We start from the raw sequence: 15,737 nt of genomic DNA on the forward strand, positions 1-15,737 counted from the left end.
GGTTTTATTGGTCTTTCTCCCTCCGTAGTATTCTCCTAATTGAATGTTATCTTCCTCATCTCTGCAATTACACATCGTTTCATTATAATGGCGAAATTTTTTTCTCAGTTTTATAATGATCGTTGGCAGGTCTGACTTCTTCGGTGGGTCGGTTCCGCAGTGTTGAGTATTGTTATGGGGCGTACTGACGCTGCATTATATCTTAATTTCTATCAAATGGGATATAAACAGACTTATACGCTATAAGGAAATATTCTTGTTAATACGCTGATGGCTAATGTTTCTGAAGGAAAAAAATCAAGTACTAGTATATATATTTATCACGCCGGGAGGCGGTGGGTGAATGGTCAGCGTGGGGGCGCGGCATTGTGGAGAATGCAGATTCGCGTCCCGTCCGCCGCTACAAACAAGTTGGCAATTTTTCAACCACCGCCGAGTGGCCTAGACTACCCACATGCTGTGTTGAAAACCAGCTCTCAACCCGGACTCTAGATTCTCTCTCTAAAGGAGAATCAAAAATGAGCTCCGGGACAGCATGAGCTAATCAAGATGACGCTTCTATAAACACTTGCCTCCGCCATAACGGGCTGGGCTAGACCACCAGGCCCCGCCAAGACAGCATACCCCAGGCATAGACGAAACGTTAAAGAAAAGATGAGCATTGAGGCCACGCGCAGCTACAGCCCCAAACTTTGCCTTTGACTCACAGGTCTGTGCGGATGACGATCTTATCTGTGTCGTAATATCGGTGGTCCGCCATAACGCAATTGTTGGTCAGTGTAAGTTTTTATTTCCTTGACCTTCACGCGGCCACATCCTTATCATCATCAGAAGGGATTCCCCACGTGTTCGTCCTTTAATTTTTACTCTGCTGTCTCATTTTCTTTGGTCCTGACGTGATGACCTTCTCTGGGAAATGTTTTATATATTTTATTTGCCGCGTCCGTCCGTGTGTGTTTCCAGTGACCTCCCCGCAGGACACATCAGCACCACCGCACGCATGCAAAACTCTCCTCCCTAGTTCTCCCACTTTTAATTCTCACGGCCTGTCTTTGCTCCCCCGGTATCGCAGTTTTCATGGTCTTTGTTTAGATGAAGTTCTCTTCGTGTTATCAAGTTTGCTCTGTTTTCCCTGAACCTCCATTATGGACGCGCCTTCCACGGGCTTAGTGTGTTCCCGGCAGCTTCTCGTGTCTTTCTTTTCTCGCGTCTGTCTTGTTTCTCGTCTCTGTTCATCCTCTTCTCCCTCCTCCTTCCGCCTTCCTTTTCCTTAACCTCTCTACATAAGGCGCACGTTCCTCGGCTTAGGTATGTGTGTAAGGCCTCAAACTTGCCGCCACCAGCTGTTGTTATCCTCCTCCTCGTTGAATGGACGCAGCTGTTAGGATTTCAATCGCACGCGGACTTACTACTTGGATTCTAGTCTCTTTATCTCACATTTGTTTTATGGTATGGGAGGCAGCTCAAGGAGGAAGCAGAGAAGAAATAAAAAAGACTGCTTGAATGCTATATAATGTTTATTTATTTATTTATTATTATTTTTTTTTTCACCCCTATAGTGCCGGTAGGCTTGCTTGAGGGGCCTGGATGGTGTTCGGCCCCAGCCCGTCAAGGCCCAGGCAAGTGTTTATAGTGGCACCATATTCTCATGTGTGTGTGTGTGTGTGTGTGTGTGTGTGTGTGTGTGTGTGTGTGTGTGTGTGTGTGTGTGTGTGTGTGTTCCTTTCTTCACAGCTGTAGAAGGAACCAAACTGAATAAGAAATAAGTTTTGCTCACAGAATTCCTCGTATTAATTTGGTGTCAGTTTGTCTAATTACTGAATATTTGCACAACTCTGTCACTTCCTAATCGATAGTTTCCTTAAGTTCCCACCAGATGGCTTGGCGCCAAGTTATCATCATCATCATCATCATCATCAATAGCAGCAGCAGCAGCTGAATTATAAATAGTTCTTCTTTAGCACCCGCGGGAATCAACTTTTCCTCCGTCCCTTATTTAGCTCTTGAGGACGTTTTGTCATTCCTCTCTGCTCCGATGCTCCAAATATGCGCGTACACACACACACACACACACACACACACACACCACACACCGAGGAAGAGATAGAGATAGTAGTAGTAGTAGTAGTGGACACACACACACACACGCGCCAGACAGTACGTGGTGCAGGACATGTGCGGGGCGGTGCCGGTGGGGACGGTCCCGCCTGGCTTTGCTCGGCACCTTCCTCCCCTCCCGCCGCAGCCAGTGGCCCCTGACTGATGCTTCGCGGCCCGAGGGGAGCGCGCCGTCGCTTCATCAGGAATGGGTGGGTCAAAGGAGCGGCCTAAACGACGCCCTCCACGCCAGAATTCATTAACATTCTCTACATCACGCCGGCGGTAGTTACGTTAGCAAAGACCTCGGAGGAAAAGAATGCAAAATATTTTTAACTTACGCTGATTAAACTAACGGCCGTTCAGATAGAAAGAAGCCTTAACGATGAAAAACCAGGCCATCGGGATAAGTTAACGGCGGCCCAGCAGGGAGGCGCCGACAACAGGTGGCGCGGGGTCGAGCGGTCTGGGATGGTTTAGAGCAGGGTTCATATTCTTAAACACTCCGGCGCCCAAACACATATATGACAAGGCTTTCGTAGGCATTGTGGGCATATCCAGGGGTAGTTTAATGACCCTGGTGGTAGTCTGACCCTTCTTCTGTACCATGAACGTGATAAAACACTCATGAAAATCCGATTAACCTTCTTTTCGGCACCCAAACACATATATTTGACAAGACTTTCGTAGGCATTATGGGCATTTCCAGGGGTAGTTTAATGACCCTGGTGGTAGTCTGACCCTTCTTCTGTACCATGAACGTAATAAAACAATCATGAAGATCCGATGAACCTTCTTTTCGGCGCCCAAAAACACATATTTGACAAAACTTTCGTAGGCATTATGGGCATTTATAGGGGTAGTTTAATGACCCTGGTTCTGACCCTTCTGCTGTACCATGAACGTGATGAAACACTCATGAAAATCCGATTAACCTCCTTTTCGGCCTTTGGAAACATTTGATATGAGAAGCCGAAGCGTGTAAGAATACCAACCAGGGTCCCTCCGCCAGCCTGGAAGCCTTTCTTAGAGTCTCCTCTTATCGGTGATGTGTTAGGTTGTTACGGTAAACGGAAAAAACAGTTTTAATTAAGCGAACCATCGATGTTAAGTGAAGGGCATCAAGGGTTGTTCAGGGCAGCCAAGTAATGTGGTTCGTTTTCACAGCTGGAATTACTGTACTGAATTTTATTTGTTTTACAGTAAAGGAAGCAACTCAAGGGCAAAGATAATAAATGCGAAATAAAAAGCCTGCTAATTTCTCCCCCTGTGAAAGAGAGTATAGATAAGTGGTCAAAAGAGAGGTCAATTGAGGGTAGAGAGGTGTCTGATACTCTCCTCTTGAACACCAAAAATTCATCCAATGATAACTGTGGGAATGGGACCGCTTGAAACCTCTTATACTCTACTCAGTGCTACAGAAAAGAAAGAATAAAGGCGAGGTCACTGAAAACCTGGGAAGACGACCTGCGCGGCGCCTCAAGCAGCTTAGTGTCCGCAGGTGTCAGGTGTTACGTGGATATACTGTTTGGACATGAATCTTAATGGTGTCCGTTTATTGTACAGTTGCTTATGATTCAGTGGTAGTGGCTCTTGTTTTTAAGCGATGCAGGAGTTGATGTGTACTCTATCTATTTTAGTGTGTGTGTGGGGGGAGGGGGGAGTATGAGAGAGAGAGAGAGAGAGAGAGAGAGAGTCGTCAGTCACTAAAGAAGACATCCTCAACAGACCTGTCCAGCAAAATAATAGTGATGATAATAATAATAATAATAATAATAATAATAATAATAATAATAATAATAATAATAATAATAATAATAATAATAACTAGCGGAGGTCAGCTGGAGTTAGGTAATGTTTCGTATATTGAATTATATTTATTTTACTCTATCGCTTAATATTCCCTGCGGATCTTGATACATCTAAAAATAGGCATTACGTCTTGCGCAAGGTTGAATGTTTTGAATGCCTTCCTGTTCCTGATGAGCCAGATTTTCCTTTGTGTGTGTGTGTGTGTGTGTGTGTGTGTGTGTGTGAGAGAGAGAGAGAGAGAGAGAGAGAGAGAGAGAGAGAGAGAGAGAGAGAGAGAGAGAGAGAGAGAGAGAGAGAGAGAGAGAGAGAGAGAGAGAGAGAGAGAGAGAGAGAGAGAGTGAGAGAGAGAGAGAGAGAGAGAGAGGGTGACACTGTGATATGGGCGCTTGTTGAGAGAGAGAGAGAGAGAGAGAGAGAGAGAGAGAGAGAGAGAGAGAGAGAGAGAGAGAGAGAGAGAGAGAGAGAGAGAGAGAGAGAGAGAGAGAGGAGAGAGAGAGAGAGAGAGAGAGAGTTGAGAGTCTCCTGCCGTGGGTGGCGCTGCGGCAGCCTCGTTACGCTCAAAGGGACGCCACGAAGGACTTAATGTATCCAAAGCTGTGTTAGGCTGAAGAGAGACTCGTGTTCCTGTATAACTATGGGGGTATTTATTGTCAACGCCTACACGGAATAGTTAGTTTTGTGAGCCATTCTTTTCTCTGGTGTACACGGAATAGCTGGTTAGTGTTTTTACGTAGAATTACTGAACAGCAAAGGCGTCAGAATTGATTGTACAGAGATTGATTTGCTGTCTGTGGCGGTTACGTTACTTAGTTGTTTTATCGATGTGACTTTAGTGATAAAGCTAACAATGGAAGGACGCTGGGAAGGACTTAATGTATCCGAAGCTATGGTATTGAACGGAGACTCGTGTTCCTGTATAAATATGGAGGTGTTACTGGTCAACGCCTACACGGAATAGCAGCCAATTAGTGTGGTTTGTGTTCCTTGGTGGAGTTATTTTATATGCGTGGGAACCAAGTGTTTGTTGCTGTTACTTTTTACTTTGTTTTGGCGTCGATGTGGCAAGTTTGTAATGATAGAGTTGGCTGCTAGGATAATGAAAACGCGCTAAAAACTAATAAACACAAATTGATTGATAGACAGATAATTACACACAGTCACTCGTGTCAATTATCGTCTCTATAAGGACAACAACATTTAAAGTAGCGTCTTTAGTGGCCTTGTTATATACACAACAAATTAACTCATTACTAAATCTGCAAACGAGAGCCCTGAAAACCTCTTAGACTTTACCTAGCGCTACAAAATAAAGAGCAAAGATGAGATGACTGAAAACCTCTTAGACTTTACCTAGCGCAAAATAAAGAGCAAAGATGAGATGACTGAAAACCTCTTAGACTTTACCTAGCGCTACAAAATAAAGAGCAAAGATGAGATGACTGAAAACCTCTTAGACTTTACCTAGCGCAAAATAAAGAGCAAAGATGAGATGACTGAAAACCTCTTAGACATTACCTAGCGCAAAATAAAGAGCAAAGATGAGATAACTGAAAACCTCTTAGACTTTACCTAGCGCAAAATAAAGAGCAAAGATGAGATAACTGAAAACCTCTTAGACTTTACCTAGCGCAAAATAAAGAGCAAAGATAAGATAACTGAAAACCTCTTAGACTTTACCTAGCACTACAAAATAAAGAACAAAGATGAGATGACTGAAAACGTTAGACTATACCTAGCACTGCAAATAAAGAGCAAAGATGAGATGACTGAAAACCTCTTAGACTTTACCTAGCGCTACAAAATAAAGAGCAAAGATGAGATGACTGTAAACCTCTTAGACTTTACCTAGCGCTACAAAATAAAGAGCAAAGATGAGATAACTGAAAACCTCTTAGACTTTACCTAGCGCAAAATAAAGAGCAAAGATGAGATGACTGAAAACCTCTTAGACTTTACCTAGCACTACAAAATAAAGAGCAAAGATGAGATGACTGAAAACCTCTTAGACTATACCTAGCACTACAAAATAAAGAGCAAAGATGAGATGACTGAAAACCTCTTAGACTTTACCTAGCGCAAAATAAAGAGCAAAGATGAGATGACTGAAAACCTCTTAGACTATACCTAGCACTACAAAATAAAGAGCAAAGATGAGATGACTGAAAACCTCTTAGACTTTACCTAGCGCAAAATAAAGAGCAAAGATGAGATGACTGAAAACCTCTTAGACTATACCTAGCACTACAAAATAAAGAGCAAAGATGAGATGACTGAAAACCTCTTAGACTATACCTAGCACTACAAAATAAAGAGCAAAGATGAGATGACTGAAAACCTCTTAGACTATACCTAGCACTACAAAATAAAGAGCAAAGATGAGATGACTGAAAACCTCTTAGACTATACCTAGCACTACAAAATAAAGAGCAAAGATGAGATGACTGAAAACGTTAGACTATACCTAGCGCTGCAAATAAAGAGCAAAGATGATATGACAGAAAACCTCTTAGACTTTACCTAGCGCTACAAAATAAAGAGCAAAGATGAGATGACTGAAAACCTCTTAGACTTTACCTAGCGCTACAAGATAAAGAGAAAAGATGAGATGACTGAAAACCTCTTAGACTTTACCTAGCGCTACAAAATAAAGAGCAAAGATGAGATGACAGAAAACCTCTTAGACTTTACCTAGCGCTACAAGATAAAGAGAAAAGATGAGATGACTGAAAACCTCTTAGACTTTACCTAGCGCTACAAGATAAAGAGCAAAGATGAGATGACTGAAAACCTCTTAGACTTTACCTAGCGCTACAAGATAAAGAGAAAAGATGAGATGACTGAAAACCTCTTAGACTATACCTAGTGCTACAAAATAAAGAGCAAAGATGAGATGACTGAAAACGTTAGACTATACCTAGCACTGCAAAATAAAGAGCAAAGATGAGATGACTGAAAACCTCTTAGACATAACTTAGCGCTACAAAATAAAGAATAAAAGTGAAGCGGTGCAGCGGGCAAACTTGTGAGCACTCTTGTACCGGGTGACCTGGACGCAGCTGAGGTCCGCGGCGGAGAGGCACGACTCGGGGCTTGGTGACTTGTGGCCGCAATTCATGTTGTTTGGGTGGCCGACCGTCGATACTGCCTCCCTCCTCCTCCTCCTCCTCCTCCTCCCCCCTCCTGTCCCACCCATCACGAGGACATCTCGCCCATTTTCCAGAATTGTTATTTTATGGGTGTTTTTGTTCCGTGTGTGTGTGTGTGTGTGTGTGGAGGAGGTCTTTACATGCCGTTCTCCCAGCCTTCCCTCCCCGCGGTCCACACTTCCGGGTCTTCCATTACTCTCCGCCTCGCTGCACTGCTTCAGGAGCCGCGTGCAGGGACAGACAGGCCTCGCCTCAGCACCACGGCTCGCCGCTCGTGCCGTCAGCCGCAAGTCGTCCTTTTTAGCAGTGTCCACAGTGTAATAGGATTCACGTCCATAGCAGACTCAGAGGCTGAAATGATAAATGATCGAGGTGAATGTGGAGGTAACGCATTGCCTGTACCACAAATTTTCTTTATTTTACTTGGCTGCTTTTAATCCGTGATAACAAGACTTACCCTGCACAGGCTGAGAGGCTAATGCGCCGGAGATGAACCCAGAGGCCACAGCGTATGCTCCAATTACAGGCAGATTTATTTATTTTATTACACAATTATATATTATTAAGGTGGATAAAAGTATTCATTCAGCTAGTGGACAGTTGGTGTAATAAGACATCACAGACCCATATGTTCACGACACTGATCAAGCTAACTAAATAAAGCTATATTGCTCACTGCACTAATTTGTCACCATAGTGTTTTGTCTGTCACCGAAGCAGTAATATGTAGGCTAAAACATTCATCACATAAATGCAATCAGCAGTAATATACATGTCGCCATATCGAAATATAAAATGTATCGCATGTCACCTCCAGAATCATCTCTCGGGTTACTTACCTCGGGAGAAGGGCGACAAAGAAGACTCGATCAATCATGCCTCGTGTCCACCATCTGCTTACAAGAGGCATTTCCACCGGCTGATTTCTTGAAACCCTTCATCATGATTATACCCCGGCGTTAGTTTGTCGTTGAATAGCATAACACCTTCAGCACTGGCGGCCCTAGGAGTCCTATAATTGTCCTGCGACGGTCTCAGGCGGCACACTGTAATCCTGCATCGCCTTGAGCGTCGCGGCGGGTCCTGGGAGGCGCCGCGGAGCAGGGAGGTGTCGCGTCGCCAGGCCGGGCACGTTTTGAGTGTAAAGGTCGTTATGAATTCTCAACGAGGCGTCGGGAAATGGCTCGCCCGCTTTCAGGCTATTTGCATACGGCTTATCCGGCGACTGTTTCCAGAAAGTGTTTATCCGGCAGCCTGTCGTGCACCGATCGGCTCAGCTTGCGAGTGGCGCGGGACAACGGGAACACAGGAGTGGAATTTATTTTAGTGTAAGCAAATAGAAAGTGGATTTTTGTAAGTAGTTAATATTTTATATGACGAATTAGACAAACGAAGAGCTGAAAAGTGCAAGACAAAATTTATTATTGTTGTTGTTATTATTATTATTATTATTATTATTATTATTATTATTATTATTATTATTATTATTATTATTATTATTATTATTATCGCATACCTTTTATACCCTAAGGTTAAACTTAAGTAAACAAACCCTTTCTTCAAACATAAAATAACGCTTTAAAAAAAAACATTGCCCTCGTATGATGTAAATAACGTTTGCTAAAAAACAGCTTCCACCTAATCATGTCTTTTTTTATTTTGCACGCACGTAAAGGCTGACAAGTTTAAATTATGTTTACCCCGAGCAGAAATTGAGTTTAGAGTTGACTTCAAAGGCGAAAGAGGGACCCGCGTGTGTGTGTGTATATTTTTTTCACTTCATCTCATTAACATTACCTTTTTAGAGCTGCGTTAGGGAAGAATTAATGAGTAGCGGGGCGAGGGTGTTGTGTTGAGCTGATGATGATGATGTTCATGTTGGTGTCAAAGTGAAGAGTGTTGTGAGATTGCTGTAATTAGTGAGTAAGAGTGTTGCAGAGTGTTTGTGTTGATGGGAAAAAAAGTAGGAGTGTTACATAGTGAAGGGTTCATCAGAATAGTCAGGTAAGTGTTGCGAGATAGTGTTGACGGAATAAGGTGTTGCAGTGTTGTGTTTAGAACTACTGATGTTGATGTTCTGAAGGTATGAGTGTTGCAGGATTATTGGTTCAAGTTTTGTAACGGTGTTGTGTTGGGCTGATGTTGATGTTGATGGTGTGAGGGTGAGAGTGTTGCGAGATGTGTTGGCGTTAATAGGTTAAGGTAATTATATATATTTTTTACAGTAAAGGGAGCAAAGAATAATAAATAATAAAAGCCTGCGAGTTCACGATAAAGGTCAGAAGGGTAAGAGTGTTTCGAGCTAATTAAGTGTTGACGGGTTCATGATAAGAGTATTGCAAGGTCTAGGGTTGTCGCTAATGATCTGAATGTTAGTGTTGCAAGATGGTTAGTATTAATAACGTGGGGTAAGGATGTTGCAGACTTGTGTTGAGCTGATAATGGTAATGATCTGAAGGGTAGGAGTGTTGCGAGGCTCTTGGTGTTAGTAATGAGCTCATGATAAGAGTGTTGCAGAGTGTAGGGTTGTCGCTAATGATCCTGAATGTTAGTGTTGCAAGATAGCTAGTATTAATAACGTGGGGTAAGAGTGTCGCAGACTTGTGTTGAGCTGATAATGGTAATGATCTGAAGGGTAGGAGTGTTGCAAGATTACCGTATGTGATTGCTAATGGTCTGAAGGGGTAAGAGTGTTGCGAGATTGTAGGTGTTAATAATGGGTTCATGGTAAGAGTGTTGCAAGATTATAATGGGATTGTTAATGTATGTTACGGCGTGTTACACATTTGGTTAGAAGTGTTGTTATTGTGCTCTGAGAAAAGTGTTGCCAAATCTTGTGTTGTGGGCGCCCAAACCATTGCCATTTTTTTGTTCATAGATAGATAGATAAATATTGATAGCTAATGAGATAAACAGACAGGCAGATAGATAGACATATAGATAAAAAGAGATAAATGGATGAGATAGATAGATAGATAAATAGAGATATATAGATAGATAAACAGGTCGAGATATAAATAGTAAGATAGATAAACATTAATAGAGATAGAGAAATAGACAGATAGAAAAATAATGATTGATAGACGAATAGTGTGTGTGTGTGTGTGTGTGTGTGTGTGTGTTTACCTTCACAATATATGAAAATGTCCGCGCACAAGGCTCCTCTCTCCCTGAATATGCATGACAGAAAACGCTCATAAATTGCATACGGTTTTTCATTCATTTTTTTCTAGTGTAATAAAATCCGTATATTGGGTCCGCTTGAGATCCGATAAAACATGGCTCAGAATTGGATGTTTTTATTGACGTTGACGCCGTTATATTAATTAACTTTCAATCATACAAACAAGCAAGAGAGAGTGATTTATCGGGTATTACGTTCAGGTCTGTTTTTTTTAGGTAATGACTCCTGGTATTATGTTTGTACACACCTAAGCTAAGCGTCTATTTTGGGGGTTTATATCATGGCACAAATTTGGCCCGTCGCTGCCACACGGTAAAGCCACAAATTTGGCCCGTCGCTGCTACACGGTAAAGCCACAAATTTGGCCCGTCGCTGCTACACGGTAAAGCCACAAATTTGGCCCGTCGCTGCTACACGGTAAAGCCACAAATTTGGCCCGTCGCTGCTACACGGTAAAGCCACAAATTTGGCCCGTCGCTGCTACACGGTAAAGCCACAAATTTGGTCCGTCGCTGCTACACGGTAAAGCCACAAATTTGGCCCGTCGCTGCTTCACGGTAAAGCCACAAATTTGGCCCGTCGCTGCTACACGGTAAAGCCACAAATTTGGCCCGTCGCTGCTACACGGTAAAGCCACAAATTTGGCCCGTCGCTGCTTCACGGTAAAGCCACAAATTTGGCCCGTCGCTGCTACACGGTAAAGCCACAAATTTGGCCCGTCGCTGCTACACGGTAAAGCCACAAATTTGGCCCGTCGCTGCTACACGGTAAAGCCACAAATTTGGCCCGTCGCTGCTACCGGGTTAAGATTACTAACGATACGGTGAACACTATAATTCAGGGGTAGGAGCTGCACCTCTTTCACCTCCTCCTTCTCCTCCTCCTCCTATTTCTTCTTCTCTTTCTTTTCATTCTCCTGATCTTGTTCTTCTCGTTGATCTCGTTCGTTTACTTGTTCTGTGATTTTTTATATATGTCGATGGGCGAAATAAAACTATTATTATTATTATTATTATTATTATTATTATTATTATTATTATTATTATTATTATTATTATTATTATTATTATTATTATTATTATTATTATTATTATTATCATTATTATTATTATTATTATTATCATTATTATTGTTATTATTATTATTATACCAGTTTCGTAGAGTAATAGATAAATGAATATAAACAAGCAAAATATATGTTTCACTATCGGTATCTATCCTTTTGTTTTTTGCTTCTCTCTCTCTCTCTCTCTCTCTCTCTCTCTCTCTCTCTCTCTCTCTCTCTCTCTCTCTCTCTCTCTCTCTCTCTCTCTCTCTCTCTCTCTCTCTCTCTCTCTCTCTCTCTCTCTCTCTCTCTCTCTCTCTCTCTCTCTCTCTCTCTCTCTCTCTCTCTCTCTCTCTCTCTCTCTCTCTCTCTCTCTCTCTCTCTCTCTCTCTCTCTCTCTCTCTCTCTCTCTCTCTCTCTCTCTCTCTCTCTCTCTCTCTCTCTCTCTCTCTCTCTCTCTCTCTCTCTCTCTCTCTCTCTCTCTCTCTCTCTCTCTCTCTCTCTCTCTCTCTGCTAATGCAGGACTAAGCCGACTTGAAAACTTTCCCTCCCTGCCAACTGAGGAGGGGTAACCAGCGCCTTCCATATTGTCTGTTTCCTTCTCCATTTCATAAGCAAAGTAGCGTAACTGATGGTGGTGGTGGTGGTGGTGGTATTGCCTGTATAGTGTGTGTGTGTGTGTGTGTGTGTGTGTGTGTGTGTGTGTGTGTGTGTGTGTGTGTGTGTGTGTGTGTAAGGACTGAACTGATGCGGGGTAACCAAGGTCTTCTATGTGCTGTGTTTCCTTGGCTGACTCGTAAACAAAGGTGCTGGAGTTGTCTGCCTTGGGACCCACCTGCAGCGCTACACTCGGTTGGTGGTGGTGGTGGTGGTGGTGGTGACTAGCGTGGTGTAAGGAGTGACTGCCAACTGATATGCGAGACGTTAAGGGTTTCCATAGTCTTTGTTTCCGGGGTTTCAATATGAACAAAGGCGCGTAACTAAGTGCCTTGGGTCCCTCTGCAGCGGTACACTGGACTGATGAATTTTGACCAGCGTGGTGTAAGGACTGACTGCCAACTAATACGGGCTAATTCAAGCTTTCCCTATGCTGTGTTTCCGCGGCTTTCTCTTTAACAAAGGCGTCTGAGTTGCGTATTGCGTGTTGCGTACGTATTTTTTTTTGCGTAGAGAAACGACTTGCCACCCGCTGAGGATGCGTCTCCCATGGCGCTAAAAATGCAGTACTTTATGAATTACTTCATCTTGCGTTTTTTTTTTTTATAAAGGTAGAACTCTTAACATGTCTATTGGGCACTTTAAAACTGTCTTCCCTACGTTTTTTGTAAAGATAGAATTCTGAGTATATTGCACACTTTAAAACTATCTCCCCACGTTTTTTGTAAAGATAGAATTCTGAGTATATTGCACACTTTGAAACTACCTCCCCACGTTTTCGTAAAGGTAGAATACTTGCCATCGTTTTTTCCCGCCGTTTTATAAAAGTTCAATTCTTAACATCTCCACCAGCACTCTACAATCATCATCCCAACGCTTTTTGCACAAGGGATGGAAGGGCCGCCGTGTACAGAGCTCCGAGGGTTGGTAATTCCGTGTGTGCTCAGAGGGACACACCTGGTGACTGATCGCCGGGCCGCTGTGTGGAGAGACAGATGGATGGGCTGGCGCGACCCTCCGACCTTAAGCTACCCCAGAGAGAAGGGAAGCTACGTTGAGGTTAGGTAATGCATGGAAATGGCGTGTATTAAGAGTGTTAATATAATGGCGCTTAGTTGAGGCCGAGTAATGCAGATATATGGCGTGTATTAAGGGTAAAGGCAGTGTTAAAACGTGCCCAGAGACCTCTTTGTGGAGCGCTGTTATACTGATGCAAGTGAGATAGACAGGTAGAAAGATAGAGTCAGAGAGATCAGATCCATATTCTCGAACATTTCCGGGCTTACATACACACCCAAATTTGATAAGGCTTTCATAGTGGTTGTGTCAGTATGTCCATGGGTAGTTTTATGAGCCTAGTGATAGTTTGACAAGGCATCTACACCTTGATCCTAAAGAAACACTCCTGAGAACCCGATTGAGAGTTGTTGTGGGAGCCCAAAAGCGTCCCGGAATACGAGCCTAGTCTACGTAGAGGTTGTGTTGTGCCACCAAGCTGGGATTTTTCAGCCGCCGCCGAGTGGCTTAAAACTACCCACATGCTGTCCAGAAGACCACCTATCAACCCGGACTCTAGATTCTAGGATCAAAGATGAGCTCTGGGAGGGCAGCATGAGCCAATGCAAGATGGCGCCACTATAAACACTCGCCTGCGCCAGAACGGGCTGGGCCGACCATCAGGACCTACCGGAAAGAAGCCTTGGACCGACCATCAGGATCCACCGGGAAGAAGCCTACCAGCGCAATAGGCTGCAATGTAAAAAGAATAATATTTCTTGGGGTAGTTTTATGACCCTGGTGGTAGTTTGATCCTTCTTCTGTACCATGATCCTAAAGAAACACTCCTGAGAACCCGATTAATATCCTTTATGGCCTCGGGAATCGTTGTTGTGGGAGCTGAGAGCGTCCCAGAATACGCCTCCCAGCTTGTCCCTCCCGGCTGGTGTTCTTCCTTCCCTCCGCCATGAATATTCAGCCTCCGCTCTCCCGTACATCTTCCATTACTCTCTTGCCTGCAATCTCTCATAAGAACATAAGAACATAAGAACGCAGGAGTCTGCAAGAGGCCGGTAGGCCTGTACGAGGCAGCTCCTTTGACCCTAAGCTCCCGTGTATCTAACCCCACCTAATATCGCTGTCCATGAATTTATCTAGTCTATTTTTGAATGTGACAATTGTATTGGCACTCACCACATGACTGCTAAGCCTATTCCACTCATCCACCACCCTATTAGTAAACCAATTTTTGCCTATGTCCCTGTTGAATCTGAATTTATCCAGTTTAAACCCGTTACTTCGTGTCCTACCCGGTTCTCTTACCAACAAAACCTTATGAATGTCTCCCTTATTAAAGCCCTTCATCCATTTATAAATCTCGATCATGTCTCCACGCACCCTTCGCCTTTCTAGAGAATGCAAGTTTAACTGTTTGAGTCTTTCCTCGTATGCCAAGTTTCTCAACCCCTGAATCATCTTAGTCATCCTCCTCTGCACCGATTCTAACATTTTGATATCCATTCTATAGTAGGGTGACCAGAACTGAACCGCATAGTCAAGATGAGGTCTAACTAATGCTAAATATAGTTTGAGGGAGACTTTGGGGCTTCTGTTGCTTACGCTCCTTGAAATAAATCCCAGTACCCTATTAGCTCGATTTCTAGCTTGAATGCATTGTGCCCTTGGACGGAGATCAGAGCTCACTAAGACCCCTAAATCCCTCTCGCACCCAGACCTACTTATGAGAGTGTCATTTAAGCAATAGTTATGTGAGGGGTTGTTCCTACCTACACTCAGAATACTGCACTTCCCTACATTGAACTCCATCTGCCATTTATCCGCCCAGTCATATAATCTGTTGAGTTCACCTTGGAGAATACTAGCGTCCTGATCCGACCCAATTACTCTACCGATCTTGGTATCATCTGCAAATTTACTAACATCACTACTAATTCCTGTGTCTAAGTCATTGATATAAATAATAAACAAAAGTGGACCTAATACCGAACCTTGTGGGACCACCCTCGTAACACATCCCCAGTCAGATCTTTTACCATTGATTTGCACTCTTTGCTTCCTATTGCTAAGCCACGCCTTGACCCAGTTCAAAACTTTACCCTCTACTCCGTGAGCCTGTAATTTAAGCAACAGTCGTTGGTGAGGAACTTTGTCAAACGCTTTACTAAAATCAAGATAGATTACATCATAATTTTCATCTCTGTCAACCACCTCAAATACTTTATTGTAGAAGGACAAGAGATTGGTGAGGCATGACCTACCTTTGTGAACCCATGCTGCGAGTCGTGAATTAAGCTATGTTTCTCTAAATGCTCCAGAATGTTCCTGGCTATTATGGACTCCAGCATCTTCCCTATAACCGATGTTAAGCTAATTGGGCGATAGTTTGAAGCAACTGACCTGTCCCCCTTTTTAAAAATCGGCGTCACATTAGCAACTTTCCATAGGCTCGGCACATAGCCAGTATTTACCGACATCTTAAAGATGTCGGTTAGTGAATCCTGATTATATCACCTAGCTCCTTTAATACCCCTCAATATCCTAAGTCAGACCTGACCTGTTGTTTCTCTTTCAGCTCAGCCCAGGCCAGTTGACTTACATGCTGTCGAGTGTGTATGACCTTTCCAAAACCTCTCCCTCTCTAGCTGTGTGTCTCTGGCTCTCTCTGTCTGTCACTGTCTCTCTCTCATTCATTCTTTTTTTCTTTTTTTCATTCTCATTCATTCATTCATTCTTCCTCTTTCTTTTTTCTTTCCCTCATTCTTTTTTTCTTTCATTCTTT

This window comes from Eriocheir sinensis, chromosome 20 (genome assembly GCF_024679095.1).
Source record: "Eriocheir sinensis breed Jianghai 21 chromosome 20, ASM2467909v1, whole genome shotgun sequence".
Taxonomy (NCBI): domain Eukaryota; kingdom Metazoa; phylum Arthropoda; class Malacostraca; order Decapoda; family Varunidae; genus Eriocheir; species Eriocheir sinensis.